Genomic DNA, 23,963 nt, shown 5'->3' with positions numbered 1-23,963 from the left:
CGCATTTCGGCTGCATGGTCTACTGTGTAACGCGCGCGCACGTTCTGGCGTAATGCGTTGATAAACGGAATGTACGCAGACATATTGGAAAGTAATATCACGCACTTAGTATCGTCGCCTTTGTTAGCATTCATGTAAGTTACCATCCACTCGCTACAGTCGCTCTCCATCCTACGGCTAAATCAACAGCCGTGATTTTTACTATGTCGCCGTCCATCCGTACGCGGTGACAGTTGTAAGCTTTACAGTAACGTGACATGCTCCACAAGCAGTTACGGTGTGTGGACGATGCCTATCATGGCAACGCTTGTTCTTTATCGCTTCTCGGCCTAATGGCTAAGATCAAGTGTAGTATCTGTTCTTATCAGTTTAATATCTGGTAGGCCATTCTCTGAATGGTCAGTATATTAATCTGATTTTTGGCCTTGGGTCATGGAGGTGGATTCATTCACGCCGTGACCACGGGTTGCCTTGGTGTTGCACTATTACCGATGGCGGCCCACATAAGCAATAAAAGAATAATAGCAGTCCTCTTTCCGACGGCACTCTGCATAGTCTACGGCGGGAACAAAACGCGTACACTGGGGGAGAATACAGCCTATGCCCCGCGACACGGCAGTTTATAACACACTCAAGCCACAAGCATTAACAAACTTTGAAGGGTACCCTCATGCTACGGTGCAGTTCCAACTCATACTTACCTGACGGGGAAGTAAAGACTGATCAATGAGGGTTTTCTTCCAGAGTGAGGCTCTTGCATTGCACTACGCTTGGGCTGACCTCTGCGATTACTGCAAACGTCAGTAACTCGACCGTACAATTTCTGGTAGTGGGGGCCTGCGTCCGCGCTCGCCCCCTCCTTAAGTCAAAATGAATGAGCTTAGAAAAGTTGCGCGGCCAAATGTCGGTGGTGACTTAAACGCTAAGGTAAAACCTCGCTTGGCTGTTACGAAACGTGATTGCGATATAAGTCCTCGGAAGGCGGCGGAATTTTATTTTATTTGCCATTCCGTCAGGGTTATTGGATGATCGGCAATAGATCGAGTTTGTATGCATTTGAAAGCTCTTTTTTCTCGTACTATCACCTGAAAATGTCGTAGGAAAATGTCATAGGAAACACTTTCAACAACCGCCACGTTCCTTAATTGTTATAACAAGAAATATATCACAGCAAATGAAAATGAAAAGCCTACGACACCGGGAGTTCCCAGGCGGTCCCCCATCCAAGTACTATCCCGGCCCGACGATGCTTAACTTCCGTGATCAGACGAGAACGGGTGTGTTCATCGTGGTATGGCCGTAGACATTAGTAGGTGCAAATACGTGCAATTTATTTTGACGTTGTGATCAAATTTTTTTATTTAATTTCTTTGAGTTACTTAGGACAAGGCGTATGCATGGATTATCTATTAGACTTTAAGGTTATAGTTTTGTGAAAAAAACAATGTTTTTTTAAAGATGTGTGGCTATAAAAATAGCCGTTGTTTTCTGAGTGTAGCGGTTTACTTCTTCTGTCCTTTGTCGTTCTTCTTTGGGAGTAAGACAGCTTGAATGTTTGGCAAAACACCACCAGCTGCAATGGTTACACCGCTCAAAAGTTTGTTTAATTCTTCATCATTACGAACAGCCAATTGTAAATGTCTTGGAATAATCCTAGCTTTTTTGTTGTCTCTTGCTGCGTTACCAGCCAACTCCAATATCTCAGCAGATAAATATTCCAAGACGGCTGCTAAGTAAACTGGTGCTCCAGATCCAATTCGGTTAGCATAGTGCCCTCTACGAAGGAATCTATGCACTCTACCGACTGGAAATTGAAGTCCAGCTCTTGAGGATCTTGTCTTGGCTTTAGCCTTAGCTTTTCCACCTTTTCCACGTCCAGACATAACTGCGATTTGATTTGTAAGTTAATACAAAAACGTACGAATATTTAACGTAAGTGTTAACGAAATAAACTTTACTCGTTTTTTCATCATAAAAATAGGATCGAAATCATGTTTTTTTAACCAATCATAATTAAGTATTAAACAAAAGATTTTTTTTTTAACCAATTAAATTGCGTATCGGCGTTTTCGGATCGAATTCGATCCGATTTTTTTACTTATAAACAAAAAGTTTTGACTTGCAGTTTAATGCTTATTTACAAGTTAAGTAGCAAAAATTTTTAACCATGTCTGACGCAGCAGCTAAAGGAGGAAAACAGGCACCTAAAGTAGCCAAGAAAGGTGAAAAAAGAGCCGGCAAAAAAGGAGGAAAGATTGGTGGAACTGGTGAAAAGAAACGCAAGAGAAAGAGAAAGGAAAGTTATGCTATTTACATCTACAATGTTTTGAAACAAGTTCACCCAGATGTCGGAGTTTCAAGCAAAGCTATGAGCATCATGAACTCATTTGTCAACGACATCTTTGAGCGCATTGCTTCCGAAGCTTCGCGTTTGGCTCTTCAAAACAAAAAGTCGACCATCTCTTCTCGTGAAATTCAAACCGCAGTACGTCTTCTCTTGCCTGGAGAACTTGCAAAACACGCAGTCAGTGAAGGAACAAAAGCCGTCACAAAATACACAAGCAGCAAGTAAACCAACGTCTACCAAACACAAACGGTCTTTTTTAAGACCACACATCTTTAAAAAAACATTTACTTGGCGTCACTACAAGTTAACCGAAGTTAATAAAACTTCTAAATAATGTGCTTAAGAACACTAGCCTACATTTAAAATACTTCCCCATGTGTGTGTGGATTAGCTTCACTTTTCATACGTATTATTAGCTGTACTTGCAGAAAAGACAAGTACATTGATCCATGTTATTGCTTACATTTAACTTAACCCAGCTTTTCACGGAAACACTCCCAGGCAAATTAACCCTACAAAGTATTTCTAAATTTTTTTTGTGTCATATATGACATAGTATCGTATAGCAATAAATGTAACTGTGACAAGACTTTACACATTGTGTAATTTGGAAGCGTGCACAAAGTAATGTTTTAAAAGATTTGTGGCTATAAAAATAGCCGTTTTTGTTGAGCAATGACAACGCTTAACCTCCGAATCCGTAAAGAGTTCTTCCTTGACGTTTTAAGGCATAAACAACATCCATAGCGGTAACGGTCTTGCGTTTAGCGTGCTCTGTGTAGGTTACAGCATCACGAATAACATTCTCTAAGAAAACCTTCAGTACACCTCTGGTTTCCTCATAGATAAGGCCAGAGATACGTTTGACACCACCTCGTCGAGCAAGACGCCGAATAGCAGGTTTTGTGATTCCCTGAATGTTATCACGAAGAATTTTTCGGTGACGTTTAGCACCTCCTTTTCCCAATCCTTTACCTCCTTTTCCGCGTCCAGACATATTGATATAGTTGCGTACAGAACGAGTACAAAAACAACGTTTGAGTTAACAGAATTCAGACAGCTTTAAAAAGAGGCCATAAAATTACCTACTGCTCGTGGAAACACCCTAATTAACCAATAGAGTTGCGTCATTACAAAATGTTCCGAACATTTTGTACATTTTTTTAAGTAAAACTGTAGTTTTTTTAAAAATTCGTGGTCTTAATGTTTCAGTAAGGCAATAAATTTGGCATCGTTGGAATTCGCCAAACCTTCTGCTACTTACTAAAAAAAAAAAAAGTCAAAAGCTTTTGTGTATCAGAAGATACAGCCGTTTTCCCGTAGCCAAAAAACACAGATTTTATAAAAATGTTAAAGTAATGAGCGTAATGTCATTATGCAGCCAATCAGAAATTACTTTCTTAGCACCAATCAAATGGTTTGTTTTGAACCTTAGCTGTCAATCAATATGAGAAATAAAACTTTGGCGCGATAGTGCATTTTAGACCGTCTTGTGTATCCGTACTACATCGACTTCTTAAAATATGGCTCGTACAAAGCAAACTGCACGTAAATCTACTGGAGGAAAGGCTCCACGAAAACAACTCGCCACTAAAGCTGCGAGGAAAAGCGCACCAGCTACTGGAGGAGTGAAAAAACCACATCGTTACAGACCTGGTACAGTTGCTCTCAGAGAAATCAGAAGATACCAGAAGTCAACCGAGCTCTTGATCCGCAAGTTGCCTTTCCAGCGTCTTGTGCGAGAAATTGCTCAGGACTTCAAAACAGATCTGCGATTCCAGAGCACAGCCGTTATGGCTCTGCAAGAGGCTTCTGAAGCGTACCTTGTTGGCTTGTTCGAGGATACTAACTTGTGTGCCATTCACGCAAAACGAGTTACAATCATGCCTAAAGACATCCAGTTGGCAAGAAGAATTCGTGGGGAACGTGCCTAAGCATCTTACCAAACAAAAAACGGCTATTTTTATAGCCACACATCCATAAAAAATATTACGGCTAGCTTTTTATATCAAACTTTGTCCTGCTTTCTGTTTAAATTTTATGCTACATAAAAATTTTATGCTACATAAAGTTTGACAATGTTAAAAATATGAAGGGCAAGAAAAGTAAAAGCAAGAAAATAAGAAATTTAAAAACGAAAATACTTAAACTTAGGGAATCTAATCTTAAATTTACTCTTTTTTAACTGTTTAAGTGACTTAAACAAGTTTAACTTTGTACCAAGATAATGTTTTTTTGTAAATGTGTGGCTATAAAAATAGCCGTTTGTTAATGTAATAGCCAGATACACACAAATTATTTTTTTGCGGTCTTCTTTGCTGCCTTTTTGGGAGTCTTTTTGACCTTCTTTGCTGCAGGTTTTTTAGCAACAGGCTTCTTTGTGGGTTTCTTAGCTGCTGGTTTCTTAGCCGAGGCTTTCTTTGTGGCAGGCTTCTTTGCTGCTTTCTTTGGCGTGCTCTTCTTTGCTGGCTTCTTTTTTGGTGTACTTTTCTTTGCAGTAGGCTTCTTTGCCGTTGGCTTTTTTGCTGCGGCCTTTTTCTTAGGTTTTTCTTTTTTTACCTGACCTAGCTTGAATGATCCAGAAGCACCAGTGCCTTTAGTTTGAATCAAATCGCCTGATGTTACTCCTCGTTTAAGAGCCATTTTCAGATGATGATCTGAGTTTTCAGCAACTTTGTAATTTGCATGAATATATTTTGTAATAGCTTGGCGAGATGAACCACCGCGTTCCTTTAGGGTAGCGATAGCAGCCTTGATCATGTCCACATATTTAGGGTGATCAGCTGTCTTCTTTGCAGCAGGTTTCTTCTTGGGTGCGATTTTCTTTGGAGAAGCTGCTTCACTCATTTTTAATGTTTTCTTACAACAATCCAACGATAAACGATGCTTGTTATCACAGTAGAAGTATACTAAACATTACCGTGTAAATGAGATATAATTTAAGACGGTGCGAAGTATGCGGACGTAAAAGTACCACTCCCGGGAATTGATTTGGCGCGAAAACAGAAATGTGTGTTTCTGTACATCGTATAATGTCCGTTTTGGGTGCCGCGACTATGGGAAAGCATGTTAATTTTTATTTGTAGTACGACGCAATAGTCTGCAAGAGAAGCTGCTGGAGTTTGAGGTCTTCAGCATTACATCTAGTCTGTTAATTTGGGCTTCTTCCGCGCTCGTGTTAGGATTTTCATAAAGCGTTCTTTGGTTTGCGTTGCGTATGTCGGCCTACATCATCGACACGGCCTGTTTCCGGCTATTAGGAGCAATTCATATATTGGGCACTGCGTTTCGACTTTTTTATTAGACCACAGTAAAAAAATTCACTCACAGAAGTCCCTTTCTTTCATGGCTACAAACACGAAGAATTCTGTCGTAAGTAAAACGAATGCGCAAGCCAAAATGACGATGGGGCGAAGTCATAAGCATGGCCCTGTGGCCCAATGGATAAGGCATCTGACTACGAATCAGGGGATTCCAGGTTCGACTCCTGGCAGGGTCGCACTGTCGCATTTCGGCTGCATGGTCTACTGTGTAACGCGCGCGCACGTTCTGGCGTAATGCGTTGATAAACGGAATGTACGCAGACATATTGGAAAGTAATATCACGCACTTAGTATCGTCGCCTTTGTTAGCATTCATGTAAGTTACCATCCACTCGCTACAGTCGCTCTCCATCCTACGGCTAAATCAACAGCCGTGATTTTTACTATGTCGCCGTCCATCCGTACGCGGTGACAGTTGTAAGCTTTACAGTAACGTGACATGCTCCACAAGCAGTTACGGTGTGTGGACGATGCCTATCATGGCAACGCTTGTTCTTTATCGCTTCTCGGCCTAATGGCTAAGATCAAGTGTAGTATCTGTTCTTATCAGTTTAATATCTGGTAGGCCATTCTCTGAATGGTCAGTATATTAATCTGATTTTTGGCCTTGGGTCATGGAGGTGGATTCATTCACGCCGTGACCACGGGTTGCCTTGGTGTTGCACTATTACCGATGGCGGCCCACATAAGCAATAAAAGAATAATAGCAGTCCTCTTTCCGACGGCACTCTGCATAGTCTACGGCGGGAACAAAACGCGTACACTGGGGGAGAATACAGCCTATGCCCCGCGACACGGCAGTTTATAACACACTCAAGCCACAAGCATTAACAAACTTTGAAGGGTACCCTCATGCTACGGTGCAGTTCCAACTCATACTTACCTGACGGGGAAGTAAAGACTGATCAATGAGGGTTTTCTTCCAGAGTGAGGCTCTTGCATTGCACTACGCTTGGGCTGACCTCTGCGATTACTGCAAACGTCAGTAACTCGACCGTACAATTTCTGGTAGTGGGGGCCTGCGTCCGCGCTCGCCCCCTCCTTAAGTCAAAATGAATGAGCTTAGAAAAGTTGCGCGGCCAAATGTCGGTGGTGACTTAAACGCTAAGGTAAAACCTCGCTTGGCTGTTACGAAACGTGATTGCGATATAAGTCCTCGGAAGGCGGCGGAATTTTATTTTATTTGCCATTCCGTCAGGGTTATTGGATGATCGGCAATAGATCGAGTTTGTATGCATTTGAAAGCTCTTTTTTCTCGTACTATCACCTGAAAATGTCGTAGGAAAATGTCATAGGAAACACTTTCAACAACCGCCACGTTCCTTAATTGTTATAACAAGAAATATATCACAGCAAATGAAAATGAAAAGCCTACGACACCGGGAGTTCCCAGGCGGTCCCCCATCCAAGTACTATCCCGGCCCGACGATGCTTAACTTCCGTGATCAGACGAGAACGGGTGTGTTCATCGTGGTATGGCCGTAGACATTAGTAGGTGCAAATACGTGCAATTTATTTTGACGTTGTGATCAAATTTTTTTATTTAATTTCTTTGAGTTACTTAGGACAAGGCGTATGCATGGATTATCTATTAGACTTTAAGGTTATAGTTTTGTGAAAAAAACAATGTTTTTTTAAAGATGTGTGGCTATAAAAATAGCCGTTGTTTTCTGAGTGTAGCGGTTTACTTCTTCTGTCCTTTGTCGTTCTTCTTTGGGAGTAAGACAGCTTGAATGTTTGGCAAAACACCACCAGCTGCAATGGTTACACCGCTCAAAAGTTTGTTTAATTCTTCATCATTACGAACAGCCAATTGTAAATGTCTTGGAATAATCCTAGCTTTTTTGTTGTCTCTTGCTGCGTTACCAGCCAACTCCAATATCTCAGCAGATAAATATTCCAAGACGGCTGCTAAGTAAACTGGTGCTCCAGATCCAATTCGGTTAGCATAGTGCCCTCTACGAAGGAATCTATGCACTCTACCGACTGGAAATTGAAGTCCAGCTCTTGAGGATCTTGTCTTGGCTTTAGCCTTAGCTTTTCCACCTTTTCCACGTCCAGACATAACTGCGATTTGATTTGTAAGTTAATACAAAAACGTACGAATATTTAACGTAAGTGTTAACGAAATAAACTTTACTCGTTTTTTCATCATAAAAATAGGATCGAAATCATGTTTTTTTAACCAATCATAATTAAGTATTAAACAAAAGATTTTTTTTTTAACCAATTAAATTGCGTATCGGCGTTTTCGGATCGAATTCGATCCGATTTTTTTACTTATAAACAAAAAGTTTTGACTTGCAGTTTAATGCTTATTTACAAGTTAAGTAGCAAAAATTTTTAACCATGTCTGACGCAGCAGCTAAAGGAGGAAAACAGGCACCTAAAGTAGCCAAGAAAGGTGAAAAAAGAGCCGGCAAAAAAGGAGGAAAGATTGGTGGAACTGGTGAAAAGAAACGCAAGAGAAAGAGAAAGGAAAGTTATGCTATTTACATCTACAATGTTTTGAAACAAGTTCACCCAGATGTCGGAGTTTCAAGCAAAGCTATGAGCATCATGAACTCATTTGTCAACGACATCTTTGAGCGCATTGCTTCCGAAGCTTCGCGTTTGGCTCTTCAAAACAAAAAGTCGACCATCTCTTCTCGTGAAATTCAAACCGCAGTACGTCTTCTCTTGCCTGGAGAACTTGCAAAACACGCAGTCAGTGAAGGAACAAAAGCCGTCACAAAATACACAAGCAGCAAGTAAACCAACGTCTACCAAACACAAACGGTCTTTTTTAAGACCACACATCTTTAAAAAAACATTTACTTGGCGTCACTACAAGTTAACCGAAGTTAATAAAACTTCTAAATAATGTGCTTAAGAACACTAGCCTACATTTAAAATACTTCCCCATGTGTGTGTGGATTAGCTTCACTTTTCATACGTATTATTAGCTGTACTTGCAGAAAAGACAAGTACATTGATCCATGTTATTGCTTACATTTAACTTAACCCAGCTTTTCACGGAAACACTCCCAGGCAAATTAACCCTACAAAGTATTTCTAAATTTTTTTTGTGTCATATATGACATAGTATCGTATAGCAATAAATGTAACTGTGACAAGACTTTACACATTGTGTAATTTGGAAGCGTGCACAAAGTAATGTTTTAAAAGATTTGTGGCTATAAAAATAGCCGTTTTTGTTGAGCAATGACAACGCTTAACCTCCGAATCCGTAAAGAGTTCTTCCTTGACGTTTTAAGGCATAAACAACATCCATAGCGGTAACGGTCTTGCGTTTAGCGTGCTCTGTGTAGGTTACAGCATCACGAATAACATTCTCTAAGAAAACCTTCAGTACACCTCTGGTTTCCTCATAGATAAGGCCAGAGATACGTTTGACACCACCTCGTCGAGCAAGACGCCGAATAGCAGGTTTTGTGATTCCCTGAATGTTATCACGAAGAATTTTTCGGTGACGTTTAGCACCTCCTTTTCCCAATCCTTTACCTCCTTTTCCGCGTCCAGACATATTGATATAGTTGCGTACAGAACGAGTACAAAAACAACGTTTGAGTTAACAGAATTCAGACAGCTTTAAAAAGAGGCCATAAAATTACCTACTGCTCGTGGAAACACCCTAATTAACCAATAGAGTTGCGTCATTACAAAATGTTCCGAACATTTTGTACATTTTTTTAAGTAAAACTGTAGTTTTTTTAAAAATTCGTGGTCTTAATGTTTCAGTAAGGCAATAAATTTGGCATCGTTGGAATTCGCCAAACCTTCTGCTACTTACTAAAAAAAAAAAAAGTCAAAAGCTTTTGTGTATCAGAAGATACAGCCGTTTTCCCGTAGCCAAAAAACACAGATTTTATAAAAATGTTAAAGTAATGAGCGTAATGTCATTATGCAGCCAATCAGAAATTACTTTCTTAGCACCAATCAAATGGTTTGTTTTGAACCTTAGCTGTCAATCAATATGAGAAATAAAACTTTGGCGCGATAGTGCATTTTAGACCGTCTTGTGTATCCGTACTACATCGACTTCTTAAAATATGGCTCGTACAAAGCAAACTGCACGTAAATCTACTGGAGGAAAGGCTCCACGAAAACAACTCGCCACTAAAGCTGCGAGGAAAAGCGCACCAGCTACTGGAGGAGTGAAAAAACCACATCGTTACAGACCTGGTACAGTTGCTCTCAGAGAAATCAGAAGATACCAGAAGTCAACCGAGCTCTTGATCCGCAAGTTGCCTTTCCAGCGTCTTGTGCGAGAAATTGCTCAGGACTTCAAAACAGATCTGCGATTCCAGAGCACAGCCGTTATGGCTCTGCAAGAGGCTTCTGAAGCGTACCTTGTTGGCTTGTTCGAGGATACTAACTTGTGTGCCATTCACGCAAAACGAGTTACAATCATGCCTAAAGACATCCAGTTGGCAAGAAGAATTCGTGGGGAACGTGCCTAAGCATCTTACCAAACAAAAAACGGCTATTTTTATAGCCACACATCCATAAAAAATATTACGGCTAGCTTTTTATATCAAACTTTGTCCTGCTTTCTGTTTAAATTTTATGCTACATAAAAATTTTATGCTACATAAAGTTTGACAATGTTAAAAATATGAAGGGCAAGAAAAGTAAAAGCAAGAAAATAAGAAATTTAAAAACGAAAATACTTAAACTTAGGGAATCTAATCTTAAATTTACTCTTTTTTAACTGTTTAAGTGACTTAAACAAGTTTAACTTTGTACCAAGATAATGTTTTTTTGTAAATGTGTGGCTATAAAAATAGCCGTTTGTTAATGTAATAGCCAGATACACACAAATTATTTTTTTGCGGTCTTCTTTGCTGCCTTTTTGGGAGTCTTTTTGACCTTCTTTGCTGCAGGTTTTTTAGCAACAGGCTTCTTTGTGGGTTTCTTAGCTGCTGGTTTCTTAGCCGAGGCTTTCTTTGTGGCAGGCTTCTTTGCTGCTTTCTTTGGCGTGCTCTTCTTTGCTGGCTTCTTTTTTGGTGTACTTTTCTTTGCAGTAGGCTTCTTTGCCGTTGGCTTTTTTGCTGCGGCCTTTTTCTTAGGTTTTTCTTTTTTTACCTGACCTAGCTTGAATGATCCAGAAGCACCAGTGCCTTTAGTTTGAATCAAATCGCCTGATGTTACTCCTCGTTTAAGAGCCATTTTCAGATGATGATCTGAGTTTTCAGCAACTTTGTAATTTGCATGAATATATTTTGTAATAGCTTGGCGAGATGAACCACCGCGTTCCTTTAGGGTAGCGATAGCAGCCTTGATCATGTCCACATATTTAGGGTGATCAGCTGTCTTCTTTGCAGCAGGTTTCTTCTTGGGTGCGATTTTCTTTGGAGAAGCTGCTTCACTCATTTTTAATGTTTTCTTACAACAATCCAACGATAAACGATGCTTGTTATCACAGTAGAAGTATACTAAACATTACCGTGTAAATGAGATATAATTTAAGACGGTGCGAAGTATGCGGACGTAAAAGTACCACTCCCGGGAATTGATTTGGCGCGAAAACAGAAATGTGTGTTTCTGTACATCGTATAATGTCCGTTTTGGGTGCCGCGACTATGCGAAAGCATGTTAATTTTTATTTGTAGTACGACGCAATAGTCTGCAAGAGAAGCTGCTGGAGTTTGAGGTCTTCAGCATTACATCTAGTCTGTTAATTTGGGCTTCTTCCGCGCTCGTGTTAGGATTTTCATAAAGCGTTCTTTGGTTTGCGTTGCGTATGTCGGCCTACATCATCGACACGGCCTGTTTCCGGCTATTAGGAGCAATTCATATATTGGGCACTGCGTTTCGACTTTTTTATTAGACCACAGTAAAAAAATTCACTCACAGAAGTCCCTTTCTTTCATGGCTACAAACACGAAGAATTCTGTCGTAAGTAAAACGAATGCGCAAGCCAAAATGACGATGGGGCGAAGTCATAAGCATGGCCCTGTGGCCCAATGGATAAGGCATCTGACTACGAATCAGGGGATTCCAGGTTCGACTCCTGGCAGGGTCGCACTGTCGCATTTCGGCTGCATGGTCTACTGTGTAACGCGCGCGCACGTTCTGGCGTAATGCGTTGATAAACGGAATGTACGCAGACATATTGGAAAGTAATATCACGCACTTAGTATCGTCGCCTTTGTTAGCATTCATGTAAGTTACCATCCACTCGCTACAGTCGCTCTCCATCCTACGGCTAAATCAACAGCCGTGATTTTTACTATGTCGCCGTCCATCCGTACGCGGTGACAGTTGTAAGCTTTACAGTAACGTGACATGCTCCACAAGCAGTTACGGTGTGTGGACGATGCCTATCATGGCAACGCTTGTTCTTTATCGCTTCTCGGCCTAATGGCTAAGATCAAGTGTAGTATCTGTTCTTATCAGTTTAATATCTGGTAGGCCATTCTCTGAATGGTCAGTATATTAATCTGATTTTTGGCCTTGGGTCATGGAGGTGGATTCATTCACGCCGTGACCACGGGTTGCCTTGGTGTTGCACTATTACCGATGGCGGCCCACATAAGCAATAAAAGAATAATAGCAGTCCTCTTTCCGACGGCACTCTGCATAGTCTACGGCGGGAACAAAACGCGTACACTGGGGGAGAATACAGCCTATGCCCCGCGACACGGCAGTTTATAACACACTCAAGCCACAAGCATTAACAAACTTTGAAGGGTACCCTCATGCTACGGTGCAGTTCCAACTCATACTTACCTGACGGGGAAGTAAAGACTGATCAATGAGGGTTTTCTTCCAGAGTGAGGCTCTTGCATTGCACTACGCTTGGGCTGACCTCTGCGATTACTGCAAACGTCAGTAACTCGACCGTACAATTTCTGGTAGTGGGGGCCTGCGTCCGCGCTCGCCCCCTCCTTAAGTCAAAATGAATGAGCTTAGAAAAGTTGCGCGGCCAAATGTCGGTGGTGACTTAAACGCTAAGGTAAAACCTCGCTTGGCTGTTACGAAACGTGATTGCGATATAAGTCCTCGGAAGGCGGCGGAATTTTATTTTATTTGCCATTCCGTCAGGGTTATTGGATGATCGGCAATAGATCGAGTTTGTATGCATTTGAAAGCTCTTTTTTCTCGTACTATCACCTGAAAATGTCGTAGGAAAATGTCATAGGAAACACTTTCAACAACCGCCACGTTCCTTAATTGTTATAACAAGAAATATATCACAGCAAATGAAAATGAAAAGCCTACGACACCGGGAGTTCCCAGGCGGTCCCCCATCCAAGTACTATCCCGGCCCGACGATGCTTAACTTCCGTGATCAGACGAGAACGGGTGTGTTCATCGTGGTATGGCCGTAGACATTAGTAGGTGCAAATACGTGCAATTTATTTTGACGTTGTGATCAAATTTTTTTATTTAATTTCTTTGAGTTACTTAGGACAAGGCGTATGCATGGATTATCTATTAGACTTTAAGGTTATAGTTTTGTGAAAAAAACAATGTTTTTTTAAAGATGTGTGGCTATAAAAATAGCCGTTGTTTTCTGAGTGTAGCGGTTTACTTCTTCTGTCCTTTGTCGTTCTTCTTTGGGAGTAAGACAGCTTGAATGTTTGGCAAAACACCACCAGCTGCAATGGTTACACCGCTCAAAAGTTTGTTTAATTCTTCATCATTACGAACAGCCAATTGTAAATGTCTTGGAATAATCCTAGCTTTTTTGTTGTCTCTTGCTGCGTTACCAGCCAACTCCAATATCTCAGCAGATAAATATTCCAAGACGGCTGCTAAGTAAACTGGTGCTCCAGATCCAATTCGGTTAGCATAGTGCCCTCTACGAAGGAATCTATGCACTCTACCGACTGGAAATTGAAGTCCAGCTCTTGAGGATCTTGTCTTGGCTTTAGCCTTAGCTTTTCCACCTTTTCCACGTCCAGACATAACTGCGATTTGATTTGTAAGTTAATACAAAAACGTACGAATATTTAACGTAAGTGTTAACGAAATAAACTTTACTCGTTTTTTCATCATAAAAATAGGATCGAAATCATGTTTTTTTAACCAATCATAATTAAGTATTAAACAAAAGATTTTTTTTTTAACCAATTAAATTGCGTATCGGCGTTTTCGGATCGAATTCGATCCGATTTTTTTACTTATAAACAAAAAGTTTTGACTTGCAGTTTAATGCTTATTTACAAGTTAAGTAGCAAAAATTTTTAACCATGTCTGACGCAGCAGCTAAAGGAGGAAAACAGGCACCTAAAGTAGCCAAGAAAGGTGAAAAAAGAGCCGGCAAAAAAGGAGGAAAGATTGGTGGAACTGGTGAAAAGAAACGCAAGAGAAAGAGAAAGGAAAGTTATGCTATTTACATCTACAATGTTTTGAAACAAGTTCACCCAGATGTCGGAGTTTCAAGCAAAGCTATGAGCATCATGAACTCATTTGTCAACGACATCTTTGAGCGCATTGCTTCCGAAGCTTCGCGTTTGGCTCTTCAAAACAAAAAGTCGACCATCTCTTCTCGTGAAATTCAAACCGCAGTACGTCTTCTCTTGCCTGGAGAACTTGCAAAACACGCAGTCAGTGAAGGAACAAAAGCCGTCACAAAATACACAAGCAGCAAGTAAACCAACGTCTACCAAACACAAACGGTCTTTTTTAAGACCACACATCTTTAAAAAAACATTTACTTGGCGTCACTACAAGTTAACCGAAGTTAATAAAACTTCTAAATAATGTGCTTAAGAACACTAGCCTACATTTAAAATACTTCCCCATGTGTGTGTGGATTAGCTTCACTTTTCATACGTATTATTAGCTGTACTTGCAGAAAAGACAAGTACATTGATCCATGTTATTGCTTACATTTAACTTAACCCAGCTTTTCACGGAAACACTCCCAGGCAAATTAACCCTACAAAGTATTTCTAAATTTTTTTTGTGTCATATATGACATAGTATCGTATAGCAATAAATGTAACTGTGACAAGACTTTACACATTGTGTAATTTGGAAGCGTGCACAAAGTAATGTTTTAAAAGATTTGTGGCTATAAAAATAGCCGTTTTTGTTGAGCAATGACAACGCTTAACCTCCGAATCCGTAAAGAGTTCTTCCTTGACGTTTTAAGGCATAAACAACATCCATAGCGGTAACGGTCTTGCGTTTAGCGTGCTCTGTGTAGGTTACAGCATCACGAATAACATTCTCTAAGAAAACCTTCAGTACACCTCTGGTTTCCTCATAGATAAGGCCAGAGATACGTTTGACACCACCTCGTCGAGCAAGACGCCGAATAGCAGGTTTTGTGATTCCCTGAATGTTATCACGAAGAATTTTTCGGTGACGTTTAGCACCTCCTTTTCCCAATCCTTTACCTCCTTTTCCGCGTCCAGACATATTGATATAGTTGCGTACAGAACGAGTACAAAAACAACGTTTGAGTTAACAGAATTCAGACAGCTTTAAAAAGAGGCCATAAAATTACCTACTGCTCGTGGAAACACCCTAATTAACCAATAGAGTTGCGTCATTACAAAATGTTCCGAACATTTTGTACATTTTTTTAAGTAAAACTGTAGTTTTTTTAAAAATTCGTGGTCTTAATGTTTCAGTAAGGCAATAAATTTGGCATCGTTGGAATTCGCCAAACCTTCTGCTACTTACTAAAAAAAAAAAAAGTCAAAAGCTTTTGTGTATCAGAAGATACAGCCGTTTTCCCGTAGCCAAAAAACACAGATTTTATAAAAATGTTAAAGTAATGAGCGTAATGTCATTATGCAGCCAATCAGAAATTACTTTCTTAGCACCAATCAAATGGTTTGTTTTGAACCTTAGCTGTCAATCAATATGAGAAATAAAACTTTGGCGCGATAGTGCATTTTAGACCGTCTTGTGTATCCGTACTACATCGACTTCTTAAAATATGGCTCGTACAAAGCAAACTGCACGTAAATCTACTGGAGGAAAGGCTCCACGAAAACAACTCGCCACTAAAGCTGCGAGGAAAAGCGCACCAGCTACTGGAGGAGTGAAAAAACCACATCGTTACAGACCTGGTACAGTTGCTCTCAGAGAAATCAGAAGATACCAGAAGTCAACCGAGCTCTTGATCCGCAAGTTGCCTTTCCAGCGTCTTGTGCGAGAAATTGCTCAGGACTTCAAAACAGATCTGCGATTCCAGAGCACAGCCGTTATGGCTCTGCAAGAGGCTTCTGAAGCGTACCTTGTTGGCTTGTTCGAGGATACTAACTTGTGTGCCATTCACGCAAAACGAGTTACAATCATGCCTAAAGACATCCAGTTGGCAAGAAGAATTCGTGGGGAACGTGCCTAAGCATCTTACCAAACAAAAAACGGCTATTTTTATAGCCACACATCCATAAAAAATATTACGGCTAGCTTTTTATATCAAACTTTGTCCTGCTTTCTGTTTAAATTTTATGCTACATAAAAATTTTATGCTACATAAAGTTTGACAATGTTAAAAATATGAAGGGCAAGAAAAGTAAAAGCAAGAAAATAAGAAATTTAAAAACGAAAATACTTAAACTTAGGGAATCTAATCTTAAATTTACTCTTTTTTAACTGTTTAAGTGACTTAAACAAGTTTAACTTTGTACCAAGATAATGTTTTTTTGTAAATGTGTGGCTATAAAAATAGCCGTTTGTTAATGTAATAGCCAGATACACACAAATTATTTTTTTGCGGTCTTCTTTGCTGCCTTTTTGGGAGTCTTTTTGACCTTCTTTGCTGCAGGTTTTTTAGCAACAGGCTTCTTTGTGGGTTTCTTAGCTGCTGGTTTCTTAGCCGAGGCTTTCTTTGTGGCAGGCTTCTTTGCTGCTTTCTTTGGCGTGCTCTTCTTTGCTGGCTTCTTTTTTGGTGTACTTTTCTTTGCAGTAGGCTTCTTTGCCGTTGGCTTTTTTGCTGCGGCCTTTTTCTTAGGTTTTTCTTTTTTTACCTGACCTAGCTTGAATGATCCAGAAGCACCAGTGCCTTTAGTTTGAATCAAATCGCCTGATGTTACTCCTCGTTTAAGAGCCATTTTCAGATGATGATCTGAGTTTTCAGCAACTTTGTAATTTGCATGAATATATTTTGTAATAGCTTGGCGAGATGAACCACCGCGTTCCTTTAGGGTAGCGATAGCAGCCTTGATCATGTCCACATATTTAGGGTGATCAGCTGTCTTCTTTGCAGCAGGTTTCTTCTTGGGTGCGATTTTCTTTGGAGAAGCTGCTTCACTCATTTTTAATGTTTTCTTACAACAATCCAACGATAAAGGATGCTTGTTATCACAGTAGAAGTATACTAAACATTACCGTGTAAATGAGATATAATTTAAGACGGTGCGAAGTATGCGGACGTAAAAGTACCACTCCCGGGAATTGATTTGGCGCGAAAACAGAAATGTGTGTTTCTGTACATCGTATAATGTCCGTTTTGGGTGCCGCGACTATGCGAAAGCATGTTAATTTTTATTTGTAGTACGACGCAATAGTCTGCAAGAGAAGCTGCTGGAGTTTGAGGTCTTCAGCATTACATCTAGTCTGTTAATTTGGGCTTCTTCCGCGCTCGTGTTAGGATTTTCATAAAGCGTTCTTTGGTTTGCGTTGCGTATGTCGGCCTACATCATCGACACGGCCTGTTTCCGGCTATTAGGAGCAATTCATATATTGGGCACTGCGTTTCGACTTTTTTATTAGACCACAGTAAAAAAATTCACTCACAGAAGTCCCTTTCTTTCATGGCTACAAACACGAAGAATTCTGTCGTAAGTAAAACGAATGCGCAAGCCAAAATGACGATGGGGCGAAGTCATAAGCATGGCCCTGTGGCCCAATGGATAAGGCATCTGACTACGAATCAGGGGATTCCAGGTTCGACTCCTGGCAGGGTCGCACTGTCGCATTTCGGCTGCATGGTCTACTGTGTAACGCGCGCGCACGTTCTGGCGTAATGCGTTGATAAACGGAATGTACGCAGACATATTGGAAAGTAATATCACGCACTTAGTATCGTCGCCTTTGTTAGCATTCATGTAAGTTACCATCCACTCGCTACAGTCGCTCTCCATCCTACGGCTAAATCAACAGCCGTGATTTTTACTATGTCGCCGTCCATCCGTACGCGGTGACAGTTGTAAGCTTTACAGTAACGTGACATGCTCCACAAGCAGTTACGGTGTGTGGATGATGCCTATCATGGCAACGCTTGTTCTTTATCGCTTCTCGGCCTAATGGCTAAGATCAAGTGTAGTATCTGTTCTTATCAGTTTAATATCTGGTAGGCCATTCTCTGAATGGTCAGTATATTAATCTGATTTTTGGCCTTGGGTCATGGAGGTGGATTCATTCACGCCGTGACCACGGGTTGCCTTGGTGTTGCACTATTACCGATGGCGGCCCACATAAGCAATAAAAGAATAATAGCAGTCCTCTTTCCGACGGCACTCTGCATAGTCTACGGCGGGAACAAAACGCGTACACTGGGGGAGAATACAGCCTATGCCCCGCGACACGGCAGTTTATAACACACTCAAGCCACAAGCATTAACAAACTTTGAAGGGTACCCTCATGCTACGGTGCAGTTCCAACTCATACTTACCTGACGGGGAAGTAAAGACTGATCAATGAGGGTTTTCTTCCAGAGTGAGGCTCTTGCATTGCACTACGCTTGGGCTGACCTCTGCGATTACTGCAAACGTCAGTAACTCGACCGTACAATTTCTGGTAGTGGGGGCCTGCGTCCGCGCTCGCCCCCTCCTTAAGTCAAAATGAATGAGCTTAGAAAAGTTGCGCGGCCAAATGTCGGTGGTGACTTAAACGCTAAGGTAAAACCTCGCTTGGCTGTTACGAAACGTGATTGCGATATAAGTCCTCGGAAGGCGGCGGAATTTTATTTTATTTGCCATTCCGTCAGGGTTATTGGATGATCGGCAATAGATCGAGTTTGTATGCATTTGAAAGCTCTTTTTTCTCGTACTATCACCTGAAAATGTCGTAGGAAAATGTCATAGGAAACACTTTCAACAACCGCCACGTTCCTTAATTGTTATAACAAGAAATATATCACAGCAAATGAAAATGAAAAGCCTACGACACCGGGAGTTCCCAGGCGGTCCCCCATCCAAGTACTATCCCGGCCCGACGATGCTTAACTTCCGTGATCAGACGAGAACGGGTGTGTTCATCGTGGTATGGCCGTAGACATTAGTAGGTGCAAATACGTGCAATTTATTTTGACGTTGTGATCAAATTTTTTTATTTAATTTCTTTGAGTTACTTAGGACAAGGCGTATGCATGGATTATCTATTAGACTTTAAGGTTATAGTTTTGTGAAAAAAACAATGTTTTTTTAAAGATGTGTGGCTATAAAAATAGCCGTTGTTTTCTGAGTGTAGCGGTTTACTTCTTCTGTCCTTTGTCGTTCTTCTTTGGGAGTAAGACAGCTTGAATGTTTGGCAAAACACCACCAGCTGCAATGGTTACACCGCTCAAAAGTTTGTTTAATTCTTCATCATTACGAACAGCCAATTGTAAATGTCTTGGAATAATCCTAGCTTTTTTGTTGTCTCTTGCTGCGTTACCAGCCAACTCCAATATCTCAGCAGATAAATATTCCAAGACGGCTGCTAAGTAAACTGGTGCTCCAGATCCAATTCGGTTAGCATAGTGCCCTCTACGAAGGAATCTATGCACTCTACCGACTGGAAATTGAAGTCCAGCTCTTGAGGATCTTGTCTTGGCTTTAGCCTTAGCTTTTCCACCTTTTCCACGTCCAGACATAACTGCGATTTGATTTGTAAGTTAATACAAAAACGTACGAATATTTAACGTAAGTGTTAACGAAATAAACTTTACTCGTTTTTTCATCATAAAAATAGGATCGAAATCATGTTTTTTTAACCAATCATAATTAAGTATTAAACAAAAGATTTTTTTTTTAACCAATTAAATTGCGTATCGGCGTTTTCGGATCGAATTCGATCCGATTTTTTTACTTATAAACAAAAAGTTTTGACTTGCAGTTTAATGCTTATTTACAAGTTAAGTAGCAAAAATTTTTAACCATGTCTGACGCAGCAGCTAAAGGAGGAAAACAGGCACCTAAAGTAGCCAAGAAAGGTGAAAAAAGAGCCGGCAAAAAAGGAGGAAAGATTGGTGGAACTGGTGAAAAGAAACGCAAGAGAAAGAGAAAGGAAAGTTATGCTATTTACATCTACAATGTTTTGAAACAAGTTCACCCAGATGTCGGAGTTTCAAGCAAAGCTATGAGCATCATGAACTCATTTGTCAACGACATCTTTGAGCGCATTGCTTCCGAAGCTTCGCGTTTGGCTCTTCAAAACAAAAAGTCGACCATCTCTTCTCGTGAAATTCAAACCGCAGTACGTCTTCTCTTGCATGGAGAACTTGCAAAACACGCAGTCAGTGAAGGAACAAAAGCCGTCACAAAATACACAAGCAGCAAGTAAACCAACGTCTACCAAACACAAACGGTCTTTTTTAAGACCACACATCTTTAAAAAAACATTTACTTGGCGTCACTACAAGTTAACCGAAGTTAATAAAACTTCTAAATAATGTGCTTAAGAACACTAGCCTACATTTAAAATACTTCCCCATGTGTGTGTGGATTAGCTTCACTTTTCATACGTATTATTAGCTGTACTTGCAGAAAAGACAAGTACATTGATCCATGTTATTGCTTACATTTAACTTAACCCAGCTTTTCACGGAAACACTCCCAGGCAAATTAACCCTACAAAGTATTTCTAAATTTTTTTTGTGTCATATATGACATAGTATCGTATAGCAATAAATGTAACTGTGACAAGACTTTACACATTGTGTAATTTGGAAGCGTGCACAAAGTAATGTTTTAAAAGATTTGTGGCTATAAAAATAGCCGTTTTTGTTGAGCAATGACAACGCTTAACCTCCGAATCCGTAAAGAGTTCTTCCTTGACGTTTTAAGGCATAAACAACATCCATAGCGGTAACGGTCTTGCGTTTAGCGTGCTCTGTGTAGGTTACAGCATCACGAATAACATTCTCTAAGAAAACCTTCAGTACACCTCTGGTTTCCTCATAGATAAGGCCAGAGATACGTTTGACACCACCTCGTCGAGCAAGACGCCGAATAGCAGGTTTTGTGATTCCCTGAATGTTATCACGAAGAATTTTTCGGTGACGTTTAGCACCTCCTTTTCCCAATCCTTTACCTCCTTTTCCGCGTCCAGACATATTGATATAGTTGCGTACAGAACGAGTACAAAAACAACGTTTGAGTTAACAGAATTCAGACAGCTTTAAAAAGAGGCCATAAAATTACCTACTGCTCGTGGAAACACCCTAATTAACCAATAGAGTTGCGTCATTACAAAATGTTCCGAACATTTTGTACATTTTTTTAAGTAAAACTGTAGTTTTTTTAAAAATTCGTGGTCTTAATGTTTCAGTAAGGCAATAAATTTGGCATCGTTGGAATTCGCCAAACCTTCTGCTACTTACTAAAAAAAAAAAAAGTCAAAAGCTTTTGTGTATCAGAAGATACAGCCGTTTTCCCGTAGCCAAAAAACACAGATTTTATAAAAATGTTAAAGTAATGAGCGTAATGTCATTATGCAGCCAATCAGAAATTACTTTCTTAGCACCAATCAAATGGTTTGTTTTGAACCTTAGCTGTCAATCAATATGAGAAATAAAACTTTGGCGCGATAGTGCATTTTAGACCGTCTTGTGTATCCGTACTACATCGACTTCTTAAAATATGGCTCGTACAAAGCAAACTGCACGTAAATCTACTGGAGGAAAGGCTCCACGAAAACAACTCGCCACTAAAGCTGCGAGGAAAAGCGCACCAGCTACTGGAGGAGTGAAAAAACCACATCGTTACAGACCTGGTACAGTTGCTCTCAGAGAAATCAGAAGATACCAGAAGTCAACCGAGCTCTTGATCCGCAAGTTGCCTTTCCAGCGTCTTGTGCGAGAAATTGCTCAGGACTTCAAAACAGATCTGCGATTCCAGAGCACAGCCGTTATGGCTCTGCAAGAGGCTTCTGAAGCGTACCTTGTTGGCTTGTTCGAGGATACTAACTTGTGTGCCATTCACGCAAAACGAGTTACAATCATGCCTAAAGACATCCAGTTGGCAAGAAGAATTCGTGGGGAACGTGCCTAAGCATCTTACCAAACAAAAAACGGCTATTTTTATAGCCACACATCCATAAAAAATATTACGGCTAGCTTTTTATATCAAACTTTGTCCTGCTTTCTGTTTAAATTTTATGCTACATAAAAATTTTATGCTACATAAAGTTTGACAATGTTAAAAATATGAAGGGCAAGAAAAGTAAAAGCAAGAAAATAAGAAATTTAAAAACGAAAATACTTAAACTTAGGGAATCTAATCTTAAATTTACTCTTTTTTAACTGTTTAAGTGACTTAAACAAGTTTAACTTTGTACCAAGATAATGTTTTTTTGTAAATGTGTGGCTATAAAAATAGCCGTTTGTTAATGTAATAGCCAGATACACACAAATTATTTTTTTGCGGTCTTCTTTGCTGCCTTTTTGGGAGTCTTTTTGACCTTCTTTGCTGCAGGTTTTTTAGCAACAGGCTTCTTTGTGGGTTTCTTAGCTGCTGGTTTCTTAGCCGAGGCTTTCTTTGTGGCAGGCTTCTTTGCTGCTTTCTTTGGCGTGCTCTTCTTTGCTGGCTTCTTTTTTGGTGTACTTTTCTTTGCAGTAGGCTTCTTTGCCGTTGGCTTTTTTGCTGCGGCCTTTTTCTTAGGTTTTTCTTTTTTTACCTGACCTAGCTTGAATGATCCAGAAGCACCAGTGCCTTTAGTTTGAATCAAATCGCCTGATGTTACTCCTCGTTTAAGAGCCATTTTCAGATGATGATCTGAGTTTTCAGCAACTTTGTAATTTGCATGAATATATTTTGTAATAGCTTGGCGAGATGAACCACCGCGTTCCTTTAGGGTAGCGATAGCAGCCTTGATCATGTCCACATATTTAGGGTGATCAGCTGTCTTCTTTGCAGCAGGTTTCTTCTTGGGTGCGATTTTCTTTGGAGAAGCTGCTTCACTCATTTTTAATGTTTTCTTACAACAATCCAACGATAAACGATGCTTGTTATCACAGTAGAAGTATACTAAACATTACCGTGTAAATGAGATATAATTTAAGACGGTGCGAAGTATGCGGACGTAAAAGTACCACTCCCGGGAATTGATTTGGCGCGAAAACAGAAATGTGTGTTTCTGTACATCGTATAATGTCCGTTTTGGGTGCCGCGACTATGCGAAAGCATGTTAATTTTTATTTGTAGTACGACGCAATAGTCTGCAAGAGAAGCTGCTGGAGTTTGAGGTCTTCAGCATTACATCTAGTCTGTTAATTTGGGCTTCTTCCGCGCTCGTGTTAGGATTTTCATAAAGCGTTCTTTGGTTTGCGTTGCGTATGTCGGCCTACATCATCGACACGGCCTGTTTCCGGCTATTAGGAGCAATTCATATATTGGGCACTGCGTTTCGACTTTTTTATTAGACCACAGTAAAAAAATTCACTCACAGAAGTCCCTTTCTTTCATGGCTACAAACACGAAGAATTCTGTCGTAAGTAAAACGAATGCGCAAGCCAAAATGACGATGGGGCGAAGTCATAAGCATGGCCCTGTGGCCCAATGGATAAGGCATCTGACTACGAATCAGGGGATTCCAGGTTCGACTCCTGGCAGGGTCGCACTGTCGCATTTCGGCTGCATGGTCTACTGTGTAACGCGCGCGCACGTTCTGGCGTAATGCGTTGATAAACGGAATGTACGCAGACATATTGGAAAGTAATATCACGCACTTAGTATCGTCGCCTTTGTTAGCATTCATGTAAGTTACCATCCACTCGCTACAGTCGCTCTCCATCCTACGGCTAAATCAACAGCCGTGATTTTTACTATGTCGCCGTCCATCCGTACGCGGTGACAGTTGTAAGCTTTACAGTAACGTGACATGCTCCACAAGCAGTTACGGTGTGTGGACGATGCCTATCATGGCAACGCTTGTTCTTTATCGCTTCTCGGCCTAATGGCTAAGATCAAGTGTAGTATCTGTTCTTATCAGTTTAATATCTGGTAGGCCATTCTCTGAATGGTCAGTATATTAATCTGATTTTTGGCCTTGGGTCATGGAGGTGGATTCATTCACGCCGTGACCACGGGTTGCCTTGGTGTTGCACTATTACCGATGGCGGCCCACATAAGCAATAAAAGAATAATAGCAGTCCTCTTTCCGACGGCACTCTGCATAG

General features: G+C 40.5%; 17 non-coding genes across 17 annotated transcripts; 13 read left to right on the top strand and 4 right to left on the bottom strand.

Annotated features, from left to right (window-relative positions):
* The first annotated feature begins 316 nt into the window (after window positions 1–316).
* Window positions 317–508, top strand: LOC130661079 (U2 spliceosomal RNA). The gene has a single exon (XR_008988275.1). It is a non-coding gene; the product is annotated as a U2 spliceosomal RNA (small nuclear RNA).
* A 185-nt stretch (window positions 509–693) lies between these two features.
* Window positions 694–858, top strand: LOC130660030 (U1 spliceosomal RNA). Its single transcript, XR_008987233.1, has one exon. It is a non-coding gene; the product is annotated as a U1 spliceosomal RNA (small nuclear RNA).
* A 328-nt stretch (window positions 859–1,186) lies between these two features.
* On the bottom strand, window positions 1,187–1,305 carry LOC130658072 (5S ribosomal RNA). The gene has a single exon (XR_008985290.1). It is a non-coding gene; the product is annotated as a 5S ribosomal RNA (ribosomal RNA).
* Window positions 1,306–5,773: 4,468 nt separating this feature from the next.
* On the top strand, window positions 5,774–5,846 carry Trnar-acg (transfer RNA arginine (anticodon ACG)). Its single transcript has one exon. It is a non-coding gene; the product is annotated as a tRNA-Arg (tRNA).
* A 322-nt stretch (window positions 5,847–6,168) lies between these two features.
* LOC130661078 (U2 spliceosomal RNA) lies at window positions 6,169–6,360 on the top strand. The gene has a single exon (XR_008988274.1). It is a non-coding gene; the product is annotated as a U2 spliceosomal RNA (small nuclear RNA).
* Window positions 6,361–6,545: 185 nt separating this feature from the next.
* On the top strand, window positions 6,546–6,710 carry LOC130660029 (U1 spliceosomal RNA). The gene has a single exon (XR_008987232.1). It is a non-coding gene; the product is annotated as a U1 spliceosomal RNA (small nuclear RNA).
* A 328-nt stretch (window positions 6,711–7,038) lies between these two features.
* LOC130658071 (5S ribosomal RNA) lies at window positions 7,039–7,157 on the bottom strand. Its single transcript, XR_008985289.1, has one exon. It is a non-coding gene; the product is annotated as a 5S ribosomal RNA (ribosomal RNA).
* A 4,468-nt stretch (window positions 7,158–11,625) lies between these two features.
* On the top strand, window positions 11,626–11,698 carry Trnar-acg (transfer RNA arginine (anticodon ACG)). Its single transcript has one exon. It is a non-coding gene; the product is annotated as a tRNA-Arg (tRNA).
* A 322-nt stretch (window positions 11,699–12,020) lies between these two features.
* Window positions 12,021–12,212, top strand: LOC130661077 (U2 spliceosomal RNA). The gene has a single exon (XR_008988272.1). It is a non-coding gene; the product is annotated as a U2 spliceosomal RNA (small nuclear RNA).
* Window positions 12,213–12,397: 185 nt separating this feature from the next.
* Window positions 12,398–12,562, top strand: LOC130660028 (U1 spliceosomal RNA). The gene has a single exon (XR_008987231.1). It is a non-coding gene; the product is annotated as a U1 spliceosomal RNA (small nuclear RNA).
* A 328-nt stretch (window positions 12,563–12,890) lies between these two features.
* LOC130658070 (5S ribosomal RNA) lies at window positions 12,891–13,009 on the bottom strand. The gene has a single exon (XR_008985288.1). It is a non-coding gene; the product is annotated as a 5S ribosomal RNA (ribosomal RNA).
* Window positions 13,010–17,477: 4,468 nt separating this feature from the next.
* Window positions 17,478–17,550, top strand: Trnar-acg (transfer RNA arginine (anticodon ACG)). Its single transcript has one exon. It is a non-coding gene; the product is annotated as a tRNA-Arg (tRNA).
* A 322-nt stretch (window positions 17,551–17,872) lies between these two features.
* LOC130661076 (U2 spliceosomal RNA) lies at window positions 17,873–18,064 on the top strand. Its single transcript, XR_008988271.1, has one exon. It is a non-coding gene; the product is annotated as a U2 spliceosomal RNA (small nuclear RNA).
* A 185-nt stretch (window positions 18,065–18,249) lies between these two features.
* On the top strand, window positions 18,250–18,414 carry LOC130660026 (U1 spliceosomal RNA). The gene has a single exon (XR_008987229.1). It is a non-coding gene; the product is annotated as a U1 spliceosomal RNA (small nuclear RNA).
* A 328-nt stretch (window positions 18,415–18,742) lies between these two features.
* LOC130658069 (5S ribosomal RNA) lies at window positions 18,743–18,861 on the bottom strand. The gene has a single exon (XR_008985286.1). It is a non-coding gene; the product is annotated as a 5S ribosomal RNA (ribosomal RNA).
* A 4,468-nt stretch (window positions 18,862–23,329) lies between these two features.
* Window positions 23,330–23,402, top strand: Trnar-acg (transfer RNA arginine (anticodon ACG)). Its single transcript has one exon. It is a non-coding gene; the product is annotated as a tRNA-Arg (tRNA).
* A 322-nt stretch (window positions 23,403–23,724) lies between these two features.
* LOC130661075 (U2 spliceosomal RNA) lies at window positions 23,725–23,916 on the top strand. Its single transcript, XR_008988270.1, has one exon. It is a non-coding gene; the product is annotated as a U2 spliceosomal RNA (small nuclear RNA).
* The last annotated feature ends 47 nt before the right edge of the window (window positions 23,917–23,963 follow it).

This window comes from Hydractinia symbiolongicarpus, chromosome 9 (genome assembly GCF_029227915.1).
Source record: "Hydractinia symbiolongicarpus strain clone_291-10 chromosome 9, HSymV2.1, whole genome shotgun sequence".
In the NCBI taxonomy this organism is placed as follows: domain Eukaryota; kingdom Metazoa; phylum Cnidaria; class Hydrozoa; order Anthoathecata; family Hydractiniidae; genus Hydractinia; species Hydractinia symbiolongicarpus.
The sequence above is the reverse complement of the archived record's forward strand: the minus strand, read 5'-3'. Positions and strand labels throughout refer to the sequence as shown.